Raw genomic sequence first — 6,464 nt, forward strand, 5'->3', positions numbered from 1 at the left:
CATGTATCAGTGTTTTATTGTAGCAAAGCTATAAAAAATACCCCGTCTCAGCTGAGCTGTCAGGCACAGGCTGAGTGGGAGGAGGCACTGTGTCAGGGCATAAGGAGCCACCAGGACCCAAAGAACAGTTAGACTGAGAAAAACCTAAGTACAGCTCTGAGCATAAGCACTCAGCCAGAGAAGAAGGCTCCAGCTTGTCTGCAGACACGCACGCTGCCTGCTCTGCCGCACCCGAGCTGCATTTACAGATGCAGGTGACGTAATCTTTAACCCAATGCAATCTTCTGGAAACTTGTAACTTCACTTTTCTGCGCTCCCAGAAGAATATCAGTCCTCCTGGCATTTATCGGAGGTCCAGATGACCTTGTTTAACCCAGCCGAATCGTGCAGTCTCAGTGTGCCCACTGAGATGCAACTGTGACCATCAAACCATGAGTTCTCTATGTCCAAAACTTGAGATCTGTACATAGATCGGAGCAGGGACACACTACCCAACAGATAAAACAGTGGGATTTGCCTGGCTCCACCCCAACCTTTCAGTACCACCTCTGGCCATTTAAACCTCACTGCCCTCCTGTTTCCCCTCCAGCAAAGCAAGCGTAGTATTTCGCTGTGCACCCCAGAGCAGAAGGTCTAGTGAAGCCAGACAGTGCCACGCATTGCTCTGCAGCTTTTGGGGAGAAGGGCACAAGGGAGGAGAAATAATTGGCCAGCATGTGGGAGCATTTGCAACACAAGAGGGTGATAACGCGCCGATGCTTACAGAGGCGACTCAGAGACCTTTCACATCCCTGTGATACCCCGGTTCTGAATCATCTGTGTTTGCAACAAAGATTCAGGAGGGTTCATTAAGTGTTACATTAAGGAAAAGAAATTGAACAGACAATGTGATGTAACATAATCCCCAAGGGTTCACAAAGATGGCCACGAGAGCATCTTGCATTCTTTGCCAGTAATGTCCTCTTCCGTGCTCTCCTGCCACCTGGGGTTCCTGCAGGCCAGCCGGCTTGCCTTGTGACACTGCCGCAGTACCTATAGCTCAAGGGTCACTTTCAAAAGCTTTTTAATGACATGGACACTAGGGCCAAAATTAATAGTTGGCATGGTTAATGTAAATTTTACACAACCATGGAATTTCATCATTCCTAGACATCATTGGGATGGAAGGGTACAGGCTCTTTAGGAAGGACAGGCAGGGGAGGTGAGGAGGGGGCGTCACCCTCTATGTCAGTGACCAGCTGGAGTGCATGGAGCTCCACCTGGGGATAGATGAGGAGCCCACTGAGAGCCTATGGGTCAGGATTAAAGGGAGGGCTGGGGCAGGGGACATCATAGTGGGGGTCTGCTACAGGCCACCTGACCAGGGAGACTGAGCAGATGAAGCCCTCTATAGGCAGATAGGAGCAGCCTCACGCTCACAAGCCCTGGTCCTTATGGGGAACTTCAACCACCCTGACATCTGCTGGAGGGACAACGCAGCTGAGAGCAAGCAATTCAGGAAGTTCCTGGAATGTGTCGATGACAACTTTCTCCTCCAAGTAACAGAGGAGCCCATGAGGAGAGGTGCCATGCTGGACCTTATTCTCACCAATAAGGAGGGCCTGGTAGGGGACGTCAAGCTCAAGGGGAGCCTTGGCTGCAGTGACCACGAAATGGTGGAATTCAGGATCCTCAGGGCAGCGAGGAGGGCACACAGCAAGCTCAGTACCCTGGACTTCAGGAGAGCAGACTTTGGCCTCTTCAGGGATCTGCTTGGTAGAGTACCATGGGACAAAGCCCTGGAAGGAAGAGGGGCCCAAGACAGCTGGCTAATATTCAAGGGTCACCTCCTCCAAGCTCAGGAGCGATGCATCCCAACAAAGGGGAAGTCAAGCAAAACCACCAAGAGGCCCCCATGGATGAACAAGGAGCTCCTGGGCAAAGTCAAACAAAAAAAGGAAGCCTACAGCGGGTGGCAGCAAGGGCAGGTAGCCTGGGAAGAACACAGAGAAACTGTCCGAGCAGCCAGGGAGCAGGTTAGGAAAGCCAAAGCCCTGATAGAAATAAGTCTGGCCAGGGATGTCAAGGACAACAAGAAAAGCTTCTATAGGTATGTTAGTGAGAAAAGGAGGACGAGGGAAAACGTGGGTCCCCTCCGGAATGAAACGGGCAAGCTTGTTACCCAGGATACGGAGAAGGCTGAGGTACTCAATGACTTCTTTACCTCAGCCTTCACTGGCAAATGTTTGAGCCACACTGCCCAGGTCACAGAAGGCAGGGACCGGGAGAATGCAGAACCGCCCACTGTAGGAGAAGGTCAGGTTCGAGAATATCTAAGGAACCTGAAGGTGCACAAGTCCACGGGACCTGATGGGTTGCATCTGCAGGTCTTGAGGGAAGTGGTGGATGAAGTGGCCACTCGCCATCATATTTGAGAAGTCCTGGCAGTCCGGCGAAGTTCCCGCCGACTGGAAGAGGGGAAACATAACCCCCATTTTTAAGAAGGGTAAAAAGGAAGACCCAGGGAACTACAGGCCGGTCAGTCTCACCTCTGTGCCTGGCAAGATTATGGAGCAGACCCTCCTGGAAGCTATGCTCAGGCACATGGAAAGTAAGGAGGTGATTGGTGACAGCCAACACAGCTTCACTAGGGGCAAATCGTGCCTGACACACTTGGTGGCCTTCTATGATGGGGTTACAGTGTCGGTGGATAAGGGAAGGGCAACTGACATCATCTACCTGGACTTGTGCAAGGTATTTGACACTGTCTTGTACAACATCCTGGTCTCTAAATTGGAGAGACATGGATTCGATGGATGGACCGCTCGCTGGATAAGGAATTGGCTGGATGGTTGCACTCAAAGAGTTGTGGTCAACAGCTCTATGTCCAAGTGGAGAATGGTGACGAGCGGTGTTCCTCAGGGGTCAGCACTGGGACCGGCACTGTTCAACATCTTTGTCGGCAACATGGACAGTGGGATCGAGTGCACCCTCAGCAAGTTTGCTGACGACACCAAGCTGTGCAGGGTGGTCGACACGCTGGAGGGAAGGGATGCCATGCAGAGGGACCTTGACAGGCTGCAGAGGTGGGCCCGTGCGACTCGCATGAAGTTCAACAAGGCCAAGTGCAAGGTCCTGCACATGGGTCGGCGCAATCCCAAGTACAACTATAGGCTGGGTGAGGAATGGATTGAAAGCAGCCCCAAGGAGAAGGACTTGGGGATATTGATTGATGAGAAGCTCAACATGAGCCGGCCGTGTGCACTTGCAGCCCAGAAAGCCAACCGTGTCCTGGGCTGCATCAAAAGTGGTGTGACCAGCAGGTCGAGGCAGGTGATCCTGCCCCTCTACTCCGCTCTGGTGAGACCCCACCTGGAGTACTGCGTCCAGCTCTGGGGGCCCCAGTACAGGAGAGACATGGAGCTGTTGGAGAGAGTCCAGAGGAGGGCCACAAAGCTGATGGGAGGACTGGAGCACCTCTCCTATGAGGACAGGCTGAGAGAGTTGGGGCTGTTCAGCCTGGAGAAGAGAAGGCTCCGGGGAGACCTTACAGCAGCCTTCCAGTACCTGAAGGGGCCTACAGGAAAGCTGGTGAGGGACTGTTTATGAGGGAGTCTAGTGACAGGACAAGGGGGAATGGGTTTAAGCTGAAGGAGGGTCGATTTAGATTAGATGTTAGAAAGAAATTCTTTACTGTTAGAGTGGGGAGGCACTGGCACAGGTTGCCCAGAGAGGTTGTGGAGGCCCCATCCCTGGAAGTGTTCAAGGCCAGGTTGGATGGGGCTTTGGGCAATGTGGTCTAGTGGAGGGTGTCCCTGCCCATGGCAGGGGTGTTGGAACTAGATGATCTTTGAGGTCCCTTCCAGCCCAAACCATTCTGTGATTCTATAATCTCCTCTTGGGACTGGAACATGTTACAGAAAATGCCTTATTCCTACTTCAAAGTATGTCTGTTCAAGGCCAGGAGAGCAACATTTTATACCCCATGTTTTACTAACGTTATTGCAATTTTGGATTTCTCTTTAACAGCCACTATTAAGTAGTGATTTTCACTTTGAGTGGTGGTGAAATGGAGCATGATTTAGAAAAAAGGTATCTTCAGTTCTAGGAGAGACATTCACCTGCGACTACACGGGTTTCTTTTGCAGCAAGAGGCAACAAAGTAGCACAAATCTATACTTAACATTTAAAATTTCAATTCTAAATTTCATTTCAATCCATGTTTCAGGCAGGCTCCATTTAGCAGCAGTGGTTTTAAACTTATGTTTAAGACATAAGGCGCTAACACCAGAGTAACGTCAAAGTTGCTTCCTGCCCTTAAAAATCTTTCAGTCTACTCCACTCTTTTAAGACATTTAACTATGCTCAGCGAGAGGTGACAGAGTTCCCATCACGCTCCTGATTACAGTCCTTGCTCTGATCTCTACCCAAAGTTCAGCTCGCTTCCAGGCCTCCACCTTTCCTCCTCCATACCATAAGGGTGTAGACAGCTCAAGGGGCCCTTTGTGAGAAGAGGTCTGAAGTACCATGATAAATGCTCCAGGCTTTGGGGGACTGGCCTTTGTTCCCCAGTCCACAGAGGATATGCCAGTTGTTGCTACAACCATCTTAGTTTTTTTCCTCTAATATTTTGCTTAGTTATGTCTCACCTGGATCCTGCTGGTGCTGTACAGAGTAGCTAGGGGAGGCCATCAGCCTCCAAACAGTTCAATAAAAACTCCTCTCCTTTTTTTCTGAGTTTAGAAAATGCTCATACCCATACCAACACCCCACTAGAACGTCTTGTCTCAAAGCGTGCAGGTGGGGAGGACAAGCAGCTCATGGGCTAGGTGTCTGCTGGAGTTGAGGCTTATAGCATAGGAACCAAGGCAGCTCCTTCCCGGGCTGAAGCAACACCTGTTGATAATCCCACTATGCGTTTTTCTTTCCAACCCAGGAACAAAACAGCTGTTCTTTACTATTCAGCTGAAGAGGTACCTGACATGCCCGTAAGCTGCTGAAAACGCTGAGGCACAGGCGCTGCCCGCCTCCCCACCAGAGATTCACCTGCACCCTTGCTTATACGTCCACCCTCTCACAAGGCTGTTCTTGACTTCTGCTTACTTACCCATTTCTCCTTCCTTTCCCCTCATATCTACCATCTCTCCTAAATCCCAACCTCTAGAAACATACTAAAATGAGAGCGCTGTTTGATATATGTCCGACATGAGAAGAACAAGTGAGCGTTTTGCTCCAAAACTCTTCAGACAAATGAACACAGGACATTGCAAACATGAACAGCTATGGCACAGTTAAGGAAAGGATGATTTGTCAGTCAACCTGGCACATCAACCCTCCATAGTCAAAAATAACAGTGAATGCAATCAAGTCTAGCTTTCAGTAAAGCCAAAAAAAAAAAAAAAAAAAAAAAAAGACATGGCCAAAAGCTCAAGCATGAGAGGGAAAAGGAGGAGCCTATAGCTGCAGGAGGGGATATAGCCCAGGAAAAAGATGAAACAGATTGCCTACAAGAGCACCGCATCCTTACTGGCATTATGTCAGCAGAGAGTAGGGGAGACAGGAGTAACTGCTGGAGCAGCCGTGCTCAAGTACAGGCAGGGAGATAGAAGGAAGAGCCACAAAACAGCGCGAGTAGGCAGCAGGAGAGGGAAAAGCAATGCAAGAGGGCCGATGTGCAAGAAGGGGGCAGCACCTAATGGGCTTTAAAATGACAGAAAGCTCAAAACCACATGTGCTTTCATGATGTATTCACAGGCTTTGTTTCTACTTTTTATTAACTAGCCCATGTTTTGTTATTTTTAATAACTAGTACTTATTTGCATCTATTTTACACTGACTCAAAAATAGCAATAGTATGCCCTAATTTTTTTTAAAGATGAGATGTAGCTTCCAACAGGTTTTACCTTAAACAGGCAATACTGGGTTTCCCTGCCCTTTGTCAGCAATAGTGAAAGAATTATGACTTGTACCTCCTCGCTTCATCAGTGTGGTTACAAAGGACAGACAGTTACTAAAGCTCTTTCACAGACTTTCTCCTTATCTCCCATCCACTGTCAGATACTTTAGAGGCTGCACTAGCAGCTGACTTGCTTGCCATACCATGGGTCTGTAGTCATCTGGTTTACTCCAGATAGAACACCTCTGCAGAAAATATGCACAAAAGTGCATATTGTTGCCTTCTAAAATGTATTTTAAAAATTAACATTTCTCAAGGACTTCTTTCATATTTAAAAATTGCTGTCAAATCAGTTGACTTGTGCAAGATTTTAAGTAACATGACAAGTATACTAAACATTTTTAAAATATTTTCTCCATGACTAAGGCTATTAAAAAAGTAATTCTTACTGTCTTGTTTTCTCACTTACTTATCTTTTAAGCAAAAACTTGTGTCAGAACCTACTACACCTTAGTTAAAACTTCTGTTTTTCTAAGCAGGCAGGATGTAGTCAACTAGGGCCCCAGCCCTTTTCCATGCTTTTATAACT

This window comes from Grus americana, chromosome 2 (genome assembly GCF_028858705.1).
Source record: "Grus americana isolate bGruAme1 chromosome 2, bGruAme1.mat, whole genome shotgun sequence".
In the NCBI taxonomy this organism is placed as follows: domain Eukaryota; kingdom Metazoa; phylum Chordata; class Aves; order Gruiformes; family Gruidae; genus Grus; species Grus americana.